Source organism: Ailuropoda melanoleuca, chromosome 1 (assembly GCF_002007445.2).
Source record: "Ailuropoda melanoleuca isolate Jingjing chromosome 1, ASM200744v2, whole genome shotgun sequence".
NCBI classification, from domain to species: domain Eukaryota; kingdom Metazoa; phylum Chordata; class Mammalia; order Carnivora; family Ursidae; genus Ailuropoda; species Ailuropoda melanoleuca.
In genome coordinates this window covers 8,723,927-8,736,455 of record NC_048218.1, presented here as the reverse complement: position 1 = coordinate 8,736,455, position 12,529 = coordinate 8,723,927, and the positions used below count along the sequence as shown (strand labels likewise).

Below are 12,529 nucleotides of genomic sequence, written 5' to 3'. Positions count from 1 at the left end.
GATCATGACCTGAGCCAATATCAAGAGTCGACACTTAACCGACTGAGCCACCCAGGTGTCCCTGTAAGTCACTTTTTAAATCTAAATTTCTATTACAGATTTTTTTTTTACGTCAGAATACACAGTAAATATACCTCACTCCTTTAAACACTGAGTAACCTTCTAGTAGTCACTTAACCAATCCCCAGTAATTATAAGGTCACAACATAGGCACTTTTTTCTTCCTAATAGATACTGTCAAATTTGTTTTTAAAATATTACACCACCATCAACACTGACTACTGTTAATTCTCTTAATGCTTGTGATCTGGAGGAAATGCTTTTTAGTCGTTCTAATTTGTATTAATATGATTGAGATTAAGCACCTCTTCTATTTATAAGTTGTTTATACTTTTTCTCCTGTGAATTGCTTTTTCATATCCTTTGCTATTTTAAATTGGATTGTTCATTGCTTCTTACTGGTTTTGTAGGCACTTAGGCACTTCTTATGTTAATTTTTTGTAACTATATATAGTGAATATTTTCCCCACCTTGATCATGTTTTTTTTTTTAATTGGGATTTTATTGCCTTTTGCTATATAGGAGAATTTTTCTTTCAATACTATCAATGTATCATTCTAAAACAGTATGATTTCTGGGTCACACGTCATTATTTAAAATGCCTTGCCCACTCTAACATAATAAAAATGTTTCTTATGTTTTTACTAGTAGATTAAAGATTTTTCTTATGTTCAGATCTACAATCATTTCAAATTTACTTTTGTATGCGGTACAAATTAGGGATATAACTCCTAAAAATTTTTTAACTTCTTAAATCATTTTATTGTTTTTCAATTTTACCCAATAACAGCCAGTTGTAAAACATAATGTATTCACTAATTCATCCTCTTGTCACTGATTTAAAATGACTCCTTTAGCATATACCAGTTTTCCACACACAGTGGAAGGCTTTAGGAGCCAAGACTGAGGTTTTCAAAAGAAGAAGCAATTCTGCCTCGAGACTGCAAACAGAAACCCTGGCTGAGTTTCTAGCTGGCCTGGCCTGCCTGCAGAATTTGGACTCAAGTGTGCAACATCAACTCTTTATTTTATTCTGCTAATCTCTTGGCTGAATCCTGGGCAGACATCTCACTCTTTTATTTTTTAAGATTTATTTATATATTTGACAGAGAGCATGAGTGAGGAGAGGGGCAGAGGGAAAGGGGGAGAGAAAATCTCAAGCAGACTCCTGCTGAGCATGGAGCCCGACGTGGGGCTCGATCCCATCACCCATGAGATCATGACCTGAGCTGAAACCAAGAGTCAGGCGCTTAACTGACTGTACCACCCAGGTGCCCCACATCTCACTCTTTTAATTACTATGAATTTAAATTCATTTTCACATCAAGGAAAGTACAAATCTCCCCTATTACTCTTTTTCAAAAGTTTCTTGGCTCTTCTGGTGCATTTGCTTTTCCAGATTAACTTTAGAATCAAATCTGCAACAGTATCATCATATACATTCTGCCTGAGAAGAATCCTTTCCCTCCTCCAACCGAGGTCCACTAAGTAGGCATCTTCTTTGTGCCGGCCGTGGGAGCTAGGGGCTCTTACAATGGTCCCAAGCATCAGAGAGCCCACGACCTAACAGATTAATAATTACTGAATTTCCACAGTGTAATGTGATGGGGGGAAAAAGGAGGATGTGGATGCTCAAAGAAGTTCTAACCCCAACTGAGAGCTTCGGGAAAAGTTTCTACAGGAGGTACTATCTAAGCCTCGACATAAATAATCATGCGTTACGCACAGAAAAACAGAAGGAGGAGAGCATATCAGGAAGGCAGAAGATCAAGAGAGTAGGTAGGAGAAAGCACGCTGATCCAAAAGACCTGAAAAAAGTCTAATGTGACTGAAACACGGCAGACGAGGTAAAGGGCCGAACATGATATATTCAGGAGTCTGTGTTTTTTCTCAAGACCAACGAGCTGCCTTCAGGTGGGTTTTGAGCAGAAGAGAGTAAGGGAAATGTGTCAGAGACATTGAGTAATCCCTAGGTACCTACGCATCCCCCCAAACTTCCCAGCCACGTGGGACACATCATGTTGGGTAGTGCCTTGGGACTAGTTTTGGCCAATGGGCTGTGAGTGGAAGTGATCTGTGACGTGCCATGCTGAAGCATTTAGACACTGGTGCTTGACCTGGAAGCCCCGCGCTGAAATGGTGGCTTCCCGAGGCGGAAGCAGCCAGGATCACCAAGTCCTTGCATGGGGGGCAGCTGCCCTGAAGACTCCCCCAACCCACACTGGAATTATCACAAGCAAGAAAGAAATCTCTATATGTAAGCCATTGAGACCTCCCCACTTATTTACTGCTACAATACAGCCTAATACTAACCTAGTGACTAATAGTTTCCAAACACGATCCACCTTTTCAAAGCTCCCTAACACCATTAAAAATCCATGGATTCCATAGCGAAGAATACTCCTTCCTCCTTTGGGGACAAAAAGGCTAATACAAACTCATGCCATCACTATGCCTTCTCAAGGGTTTACGAATTACCTCATTGGTGAACACTTTGCTCTACCGAACAGGCGTGAGGTTCTTCCTGCATAGGGAACTTTAATCTGCGAATTTTCCTCCCTCCTTCTTCATACTCCCACTTTCTTATTTATTTGCCTCTTTGCTCTTTCAGCCCTGGCCTTTTTCCTATCTTTCTTCAGCAGTGAAATGGTTCTGGGTGATAACTCAAAGGGGGCCAAATGGCAGCCTATGGCCACACACAATGTCTCCGCTTCCAGCCCCTCTGCACCTTCACAGAGAGCAGACAGGCTCCATTGCATTGCTGCTCCTGCAGACAGAGAAACCTGAGTTCAAATCCTACCTCATCTCTTCTTCTTCTTCATATGAACTTTGGTAGGTTCCTTAACTTCTCTGAGATGTAGTTTTCTGTTCTGCAAAATGAGGATACTTACTTGAAAGTCTTATGGAGATTATGGAAAATACCAAATATAACGTTCCCAGCACAGTGCCTGGCACAGAGCATGAATTTCCTAAAACTATTTCTTTTTCTCTCTTGCCCTTTCTTCTGAGGGAGAAGCCGGCTCCTCTCAAATCGTCACAGTTGAATTCCACATTTATTTATCTAGGCCTTTTGATGGGCTAAATGCCATACTGAAGTCTGCGGAGGATACCAATGATCAGACAAACTAGGCAGGGAGGCAAGATGTACTCAGGGGGAAAGTTAACAGGCTATAAATAAAATTTGCAAATGCCCAGTGTTTAATATTAGGCATAAGCCCTAAGGAAAGCCACAGAAGGAGCAAGCCCGTGGGCTCCTGGGGTTTAGGCTAACGACTCCACAAGGGAGGTGAAGACAGAAACTGCTCCTGTTTCCCAAAGGCCAGGACTCCCATGGCTCAGTCAGGCACCCTCTCTGCTCCACGCTTATCACCAGATTGCCAGCTGTCCCAATGATGACAGATGAAGAGAGATTTTTGGACAGGCTCGGTCTACTCAAAGTAGATACCCTCTTAGGTACTGTCTGTTGGTTCAGGAAAATAAAACAAATATACTTTGAATGAGCGTGCCCTCCCTACCAAAGAGTTTTGGAAGACCTGCTCTGAATAAGACACAAGAGTAATTACCCCAAAGGCTGTCCTGGACACTGAAGGCGGAGACTCTGTCTGGTGCCGCTTTGCTCCCCCCGAATCTAACCCCAGCACCAGACATACAAAGGCTATTTACAGAGGCCTGAAGACTATCCCTGGGCCCTGTAAACATTGCCCACAAATGCTCTCAAACTTCTATCTGGGGCAGGACCGGCTCCTTAGTGAGATTAACACCTTCAGCCTGTTGAGCTGCTCCTGTTGCTGTGGCCCGCGCAGTCTAACACAGCTCCAGCCACCATTCCCAAAGGGGAACATGAACTTGATATGATCCTATCACATTAAGTACAAAAAACTATGCAAAGTTGCCTATCAACATAACATACCCACTTGCCTAAGACTCTAGTATCAAATGTCACAAAGTCCCCGATAAACGCAAAACAAGCAAGTAGTGACTAAGTCAACATTTTTGCTTTTGCTTCTTTCCAAACCCTCTGGTACGTGGAAATTTAAATGAATAGGAGGTCGACTGCTCTTCAGACTTTAAGGTAAACATGAGCCAACAGTGTGACACAGCTGCCAAAAAAAACAAACAAGATCTTAGGATGGATGAATTAATAGAAGTATAGTGTCCTGAACAAAGGAGACAACAGATACCCAAATATGAACAACATATGCCCCCCTCCTCACTCTGAACTGGGGGACGCCTGCAAGGGGTGGCAGAGTGGTGACCAGTGTTCTTCCTTTGAATCAGTGAGGACATTCAGCCAGGAGACAATCAAACAGCACAAACACTGTGTCATCTTTAAATGCTGCAAGAACCGGCGTGAAGACAGCAAGGTTTTACAATTTAGTCCACAAAGCAGTGCCGAGACCAAGAGAGAAAAGCGGCAGAGACACAATTTTCCACCAAATGTGAGAGAGACCTTTCAAACAATTAAAGCTATTCAAAAACTGCAACAGTTTCGTGAGGTGGTGAGCAACCTGTCAAGGATCATATTCACACAAAGATGTCTTTCCACTTTCTCGGCTCAGAAGAAATTTAGGCGGAACATGAGATTTCTTCGGGCTTCAAGTCAGGTTTTGTGGAAAGCGTCCCACAGGATAGAGAGGTTAGGTTGGGTGGCCTCAAACGACCGCATCGAAAGTAACCAGAAATTCTTGCTCCCTCCGATATTTCTCCTATTACAAAGGTTAAGAATTTCCCAGGTCAAGTTTTGAATGGGCACCTAATCGCATCAGTAACGTCTCCAATCCTTCTCCCCACTGGTAGGTCCCCTGCTCGGTGGCTCTGGGGTGACTCTCCCTTCTCCTCCCTGACCCCAAAGTCACACCCACACTCTTGATAAAAGCAGTGGCCTATCAACTTCATCATGTATAATGCAAAAAGGGAATCATTGATTTTGTTCTGATTAGGTCATCATAATGCTTTTCTCTTATATGTACTTAATCACTGTGGTTTCTCCGAGAATGGAAAGCTTTCCTTTCTATAGAAGAATCTGAACAGCTCTCCAAACAGACACCAGCTGGGCAAACAGTGCAGAGAATTTCGGTGCAAAGTGATGAGAGCGACCACACCCACAGCCAAGGCCAAGCAGCCTGTCAACACAGCAGCCAAATTACAAAGAGCTGCAGAGGGGCTCCTTTTGATCTAACTGTAGGGCGCTTCCATGTCTTAAGAGAACGTTCCATCCACCTCTGTGGTTAGTCGCAAAGCCTGAAAATGATTAATGGGCTGGAGCATGGGCCAGTGTTTCCCTTCCACGACGAGAACCGGTCAGAGCCGAGCAGCGAGGGTGCAAGCAGGAAATAACAGGACAGCTGGAGGCCTGGCTGCAGGCCACACTGAAAGGCTTCCTGGTAGACCTCATTGCTCTGCAGCCTTCCCTTCCCGCTCTGACCTTCTCACTGTGCCTGCCTCTGCACAGGGATAAGGCCTTCCATGTGTCTGAGGGATGCTGGGGAAGTGGGCAATCTTAAACACAGGAAACACAGAAGCTGGCATCCAAAAAAGCATGCTCTCCTCTGTTCCAAGGAGAGTTCCCCACAGCTAACAGGGTGTGTGCCCCCCCCCTCCAGAATTGAGGCAGGATGAGATGGGATGAAAAGAATGAATGCATGCATGCATGAATGAATGACTTCTGTAAGACTGCAGACTGTTGAAAAACCAGGTGGCGATCTCCCCTTAAGGAATGTTCTATCAGGGAGAGGTGGGGGCATGTGTACGGAGCATAGCAGCCTCCTCCTGTTCTCAGGGAACGAGGGCTGGCCAGGGGCTTTTGCTAAGCAGAGAGGTTCCTTGGGGCTGGAGCTGGGACCTGTATTTCCAGCAAACGTCCCAGGGGACCCAGCAGCTGATGGAAAGGACAAAAAGGAAGAGGGTCTTTAATGTCGAGGTCCCCTGAGGTCTGACCCTGGGCACAGTCATCCTCCCGGGTTGGCACAGTGAACTCAGAAGCTTCCCCTTGGGCACAGGACCGCCCAGCTTCGTGCTCTGTTGGAAGAAGTATGAAGCCACATCTTCAATTTGCATTCCCTCAGTAAGTGGAGTCAAGCCCTTTTGTTCTCTTTTTTTTTTTTTAATGATTTTTTATTATATTATGTTAGTCACCATACAGTACATCCCCGGTTTCCGATGTAAAGTTCGATGATTCATTACTTGTGTATAACACCCCTTTTGTATCCTCAGATTTTGTGGTTGCCTTGACTGGGTAGTTGGTGTCTTTAACATTGTGAATTTCCAAGTTACCAGACACAAACACACTTTCATTTCTTTGCAATCTGTCTGTATACAGCCTAGAACACACCCAGTTGGAAGCTGAGCCCCATTCCTGAAAGAGTGCACGGCCCCCAGGTTGTGCCCAGTTCAGGCTACAGAACTGGACCACATGAGTAAAGTGGGCTCCATCTGGTGTGGGTCTCCACGTTGGACATTGGCCAGGCTTTCAAATGCAGGACTTGGTGAAAATAGCAGAACTATTAGACCCTGCCTGTGAACTGAAAACTAAATTACATGCATGTTCATTTGCCTCGGAGTCGACTTGAGCACTAGGTATGTCCACATCTAAGAACTGTAATCAGCAAGACGCTGATGTCAACGGGGTAAGGCCGAGGACATTCTTGGTGCAACAATGTGCTCCTCCTCTCTCTCCTCTGAAGCCTAAGCAAGGGCGGTGTTCTAGAGAGACATGGGGAGGAAGAGGCAGGGGGAGGCTGTGTTATTGGTATAGAAAAGAGCATCTGAGCAGAGAGGGTGTCTGCCTGGAGCATGGGTGACGACTGTCCTATGCACACGGACGATGAGGGCAGACTCAGGACTGAGCTCCTGCTCTAACGGGTGGGACTGTGGGCCCAAGCCACACAGAGCCCACTTCCCCAGCTGCTCTCCACGCTCTGCCCTCTTTCCTGACTTTCTCCTCCAGGAGCTTCCATTGACACGCAGCTGTGTGTGGGGAGGTGGTGTAGCTCCTGGGGCCTGCGTCCAGCCTCCAGACGCAGACAGGCAGCCCCTCTCCGCCATGGGGCCAGAGCAAAGCCCTGAGTACCAGTTTCCACTTGCTCCACCCCGACAGCAGCCCCAGCACTCTGGGCAGCATCTCTCCTCCTGGACTCTGTTCATCCTCTCCTGCGTTGTTTTTGCAGGGCCTACCCTAGGATGCCACTTTCTGTTTTTCAGGCACCTTTTGGTCTTTTCTTATGAACTGCTGCTCCAAGTTCCCTCTATATTGATTACATACCTCCATCAACTGTTTTTTGCGGAGCTTGGCTTCCCCTAGATTGATAAATGCCCACAGCCACTTTGCTGAAGAACCCAGGTGAAACAGAGAACTCTCTGGCTCCCTCTCTGTCCTCCATGATCTCTGGCAAACACATCCTCCACCACAGGCCGCTCCCCGCATGTCAGAGGCAAGGAACCAGTGGCAAGAGGTGTTTCTCGATGGGTTCCAAGCACATGGAGTCGTGAACACCATGACACGTCAGGAGCATGAGTCAACAACAGTGGTATGAGATGAGAACTGGGGGAGGATTCCTCAGTGATGCCCCAATATTGAACTTGGATGACCAGGTAGCTGGCAGATGAGGGGAGGAAGACCAAGCAGAAGGGGCCTGGGTGTATGTCCATGTTTAGATCGTCCCCCAAAGGTAACTGCTATCTGGAATGTTGCTCATCATCCCCTCGCTATGTCATATATGCAGACGTGTGATGGTAAATGTTTAACCACCACCTCTCCAAAAATCAAGTGTGTGTGTGTGTATGTGCGCGTACGCATGTGTCTGTATCCCCATATAAGTTTGTTATACATTTTTTGATACAAAGGATTTATAGCTCACAATTTACAAATAATGATCAAATACATAATACCCATAATATCCTTTATTGTAAATCACAGTTAACTGATTCGCACAGAATTTTTTTGTTGCGTTTTGCCACACCTTCATAACTGCAGCCAACCTAGAGTTGCAATGGAGAAACCGATGTAGTTCCAAGACAAATGCTGGTTGATATTTTTGTTTACACTAACAAGTAAGAAGAAAGCAAAATGACAAAAGTATACGGTAGACGAGTCACTTTCTCATCAAACATGTGAACAGCTTCTTTGCTGAATCAGACGATAGTTTTCAAATATTGGAAGACTATCTCCTCAATTCCTGTGCTATTCACGATGTAACAGCCACAGACATAACCAATTTAATCTGTTCATCGTTATTAACATGTTGTCCACCCCTGTGTTATGTCCACATGTGTACGTTGATATAGAACGATCAAGCCCTAGTTTGTAGCATTAGCTAGTCTCTTTCATGGAAGTTAGAAGCTCTTCCCTGGTGGCCTATTTCAAGCTGCCAAGGTGATGCCACCAAACACAGAGTTTGAAAGAGCCTGTAGTAGCACACCAGTATTTTCACCATACAGATAGAATAGATATAAATAACCTCAAAAGCATAGATTAGAATAAAATTCAGTAAGATAACTAGGTGATGAGTTTAGCATATTTGTTACCATTGTCTTCAGTATAATTTATTTTATTGTAAATTTATATGATTTAATTTTTAATATTGGCTGTGTTTAACAGCTGGGTTACAAAGTTGCTGAAAATTTATTGGGTCTCATAAGCCAGTTCAAGCCAGCTCTAACACACCATTGTATGAAAATGGGATCATGCTATACGTAATCTTCAAGGAGCTGTTTTATCACATATCATATTACTCTTGTCCTGGGACCCCCAGCACCATTCCACCCGCTTCTTTGCTCTCAGCTCTGTCAACAGCATGTGGAGGCCTGAGAAGGACTCCCAGAATCCCTTGCAAACAGGGTTTCTATTCTGTTACCAATGAGAGGTGGCTGGGAGGACAAAGGCGGATTTCCTCATCCTCAGGCAGCGACGGTGGCAGAATTACACAGGCTCTGCTATAGCAATAGCGGCTGCTTGTGACTTCTTGACCTGCAGGGAGCACCCCCATCCTGGCGTTTTGCCCCTTCCCCATCCCTTCCAATAATTTTGTAGGACCTGATTTCCTGTATTCAACACTTCCTTCTGAAATTTGTAAAATGGGTTCTGGTTTTCTGATTTAAAGACTGGGATTTCTCCATGTTTGCACATGGAACCCAGTCCCACCATTTTCACTGTGGTACAATATTCTATTCCAGGATGGTATTACATAGGATTCCCCACAGTTAGGCTCCATTTTACACCCTCCCTGCCCAGCCTTTGATGCTTTGAATACAGCCAGTGTACCCAGATTATACAACCATGAGCAACAAGACACTGTTCTGGTACCCACCCAAATGGCTCTCATGCTTACCCATTAGGCTCATCATTCCTTGCTCTTATCACGTCTGCAGTGCCTTCTGTGGGTGATCCAGCAGGCCTTGCTTTCTAGTCCATCAACCTTGGTTTAACATACTCTCCTTTGTTGAAGGAGGGTCTACTGGTAGCAGAGAGACTTGTTCCTATGGGTCACTATAAGCCCACAGCTGCAGCATGAAAAAAAAAATCATATAATAAAAATATAGTTCACCTTCTCACAGTAAATTAATGTTAGATGTAAGTTTATAATATTGTAACATAATTGGCAACAGTCCATATATGCTCACTAGTTGATCAGACTCAGCCAGGACTTTTCTAGAGTGTCCTCTGCCCTCACACAACCTGTGCTGAGATGTACAGGAGAGAAGTTAATTTATTTTTAGGAAGAAAAGAGAAAACTTTTCTCCCCTTGTCTGTGTGCTAAAGCCCTATTCACCCTTCAAAACCCAGTTCAGGTATCCCCTCCTCCATGAAGCCTTTTCAAACAGTACCATCTGAAATACCTTGCTCTATATCCTTTGTACCTTGTACTTAGTCTTTATATCCTTGAGGGACAAGATACTGTCTTCCCCCCAAAAAAAGAGATTTGCTTACCGCTGATTATTAAGAGCACTGGAGTCCCCGGGTTCTGTGTTCCTCAGCTGTGCTACAACCCACCGCATGCTTAAGATCCACCTGGGCACGCTCACATGCCCCGCAGGACTGGGGATAAAGGGAACCCATGTCAGCATGATGCTCATTCCACCTGCTATGCCATGAATAACAAGTCCTTTGTCTTTGACCCAGGAGCCTTGCATCTTCTGCTAGCATCCAGGAAACAGCAACAGACTTAACTAGCTTTTAAGTAGAGCACAATCCCAGACCCTTCACACATCCTGGACTGAGTCTGTGTCTTTTCATCCTTAGGAGCTCCAGAATCTAGCACAGGTCCTGATTATTAGATGCTTGGAATTTAATTAAGTTGAATTAACTGGACCAAAGACAAGGAACTTTTCTTCTTCTGAGTACCTCATAGCCCAAGTTTCTCAACCTTGGTACTATGGACATTTGGGGCTAGATCATTCTTTGTTGGGGGGAGTGTCCTGTGCATTGCAGGAGGTTTAGAACATCCCCAGCCCCTGCCCAGCGGACGCCACTTAACACCCACTCTCCAACTGTGGCAACCATCAGTATCTCCAGACATTGCCAATGGTTCCCTGGGGAGGCAATATCACTACCCCCAAGAACCAATGGAGTAGCCTATCCCAAGGGTGCAGGTGACAGTTGGAAGATCAAGCAAAGGGGCCATAATTAAATAAGTTAGCATAGTCTGAAATTTTAACACATTGGGGAGAGATATAAAATACTGCATAATCTATTATATCTCAGTAAAACTGAGGGGAAAATATTGTTCTTAACTGCCTTTTCACAGCTAACAGTAAACACAGCTGTTGTAAGCACATGGCATAAGTGCTATACAGGGGCCATCAGCTAGATCAGCCCATTTATTTAGATCAGCCCTCCAGCAATTCTGTGAAATAAGCATTTCACATTATAGGAAACTGAGGGATGATGGATTGGGTAAGTAGCTCACCCAAGTGGAACAGTTTAGATTTGAACACAGAGCTATGAATCTCCAACACTCTTGCTCTTAATTATTAACCTTGTGTCATGATCCCACAAAGAAAGGGGATGTCGGCCTGGTGGCTGGAAGTCATGAAATAGGAAATCAAAGTCTATGTTAAGAAAAAAAAAAAAAATTCAAACTCGTGTGTCAATACCAGTCTCCTAAGGGTTAAAAATACATAACCCTTTAGATATTTTAAGTGGGCACATAAGTGCCAAAATCTGTAACAACATGTACTTTAATTCCTATATAAAGTGTTAAAATATAGGCCCTTGTGTGTTGCTCTCTTTTCTGCATCCAAAAAAATGCTAACCGTCCAGTCCAGAAAGGAGAAAAGTGCCAAAACCTGTTCCAACAAGGCAAACGTGAATCAGAACTTAAGTGGAGTACCTTCTCCATCTGGTGGTGGGTTAAAGAATTGTCCCTAAAACGCTCAAAGCCAGCCAGTACTTTGCAATGAGTGCTCTGAATGAGCGCCCACCTCACTCCCGACTGAGTCAGACACAGAGTGATGCTCCAAACTGACTACTGGTCGACATCAGATTTTGGCAATTTGGAGAACAGAAAAATTACTAGTTACCTATGGAATTACAAAGCTGAGTAACTCCTAAAGAAAAACACTGTTTCAACTTTTTTAAAACTTTCCCTGAGAAGCTAACATACTCAAACACCATACGTCCTTAGTAGATTTGCCCATTCCAATGGATTTGGTCCATAAGGACGTACTCCCTACATCCTTAATGCTCAGAAATATTTTTAGGGCACTATAGTGTTTCGTCTTGGAGGCAGAGAAAGACAGCAAGAAAGGAAGGGGGAAAAAGAAGGAATGGAAGAGAGAGGAAGTCTTTGCCATATTACATGGGGAACCAAAAACCATAATTCTATTAAAAATGTATATGGGGGTGCCTGGGTGGCCCCCCCAGTGAGTTAAGCATCTAACTCTTGGTTTTCGCTCTGGTCATAATCTCAGGGTCATGGGATCAAGCCCCTCATATTGGGCTCCACACCCAGTGCGGAGTCTGCTTGAGATTCCCTCTCACACTCCCTCTGCCCCTCCCGCTCCTGCTCTGTCTCTAAAATACATAAATGCATCTTTTTAAAAGTATATACATATATACATACATACATACGGGGGCACCTGGGTGGCTCAGTTGGTTGAGCATCCAACTCTTGATTTCTGCTCAGGTCATGATCTCAGCATTGTGAGATTGAGCTCCACAGCAGGCTCCCTGCTCAGTGGGGAGTCTGCCTGAGATTCTCTCTCTTCCTCTGCCCCTCCTCACCGCACTTTCTGTCTCTCTCTAAAATAAATAAATAAATCTTTGAAATACATATGCATATTTGCCGAAGACGTAAAATTATGTAAGTCAGTTTCTCTCAGGAATCCTGAAAAACACCATCTATAAAAAAAAATGATAACTTCTCAACTAAAATAATAAATGTATTTTAAAGTGAAATTAATGGGTTAAGGGTCTGACTCTCGGTTTTGGATCCGGTGATGATCTCATGGGTCATGACATTGAGCCCCCCAC

At 44.3% G+C, this 12,529-nt stretch overlaps 1 protein-coding gene and 1 long non-coding RNA gene across 9 annotated transcripts in view; both read right to left on the bottom strand.

Moving 5' to 3' along the window:
* LOC105236654 overlaps positions 1-12,183 on the bottom strand; it is an 81,779-nt gene extending 69,596 nt beyond the window's left edge. For 2 of the 6 annotated variants that reach the window (XR_004623915.1, XR_004623924.1), the window contains exons 1-3: positions 12,124-12,177; positions 9,986-10,093; positions 9,387-9,558 (exon numbers count right to left, since the gene is read on the bottom strand). This is a non-coding gene — a long non-coding RNA (uncharacterized LOC105236654). Of the gene's footprint in view, positions 1-6,769; positions 8,103-9,382; positions 9,559-9,985; positions 10,094-12,119 lie in introns of those variants that run through there. The other 4 variants (XR_855123.3, XR_002142230.2, XR_004623912.1 and 1 more) reach the window with 4 other exon arrangements.
* An 81-nt stretch (positions 12,184-12,264) lies between these two features.
* SETD4 (SET domain containing 4) overlaps positions 12,265-12,529 on the bottom strand; it is a 75,405-nt gene continuing 75,140 nt past the window's right edge. For 2 of the 3 annotated variants that reach the window (XM_034655731.1, XM_034655774.1), the window contains one exon: positions 12,265-12,298. The gene's annotated coding sequence lies outside the window, so the exon portion shown is untranslated. The remainder of the gene's footprint in view (positions 12,299-12,529) is intronic. The other variant, XM_034655718.1, reaches the window with a different exon arrangement.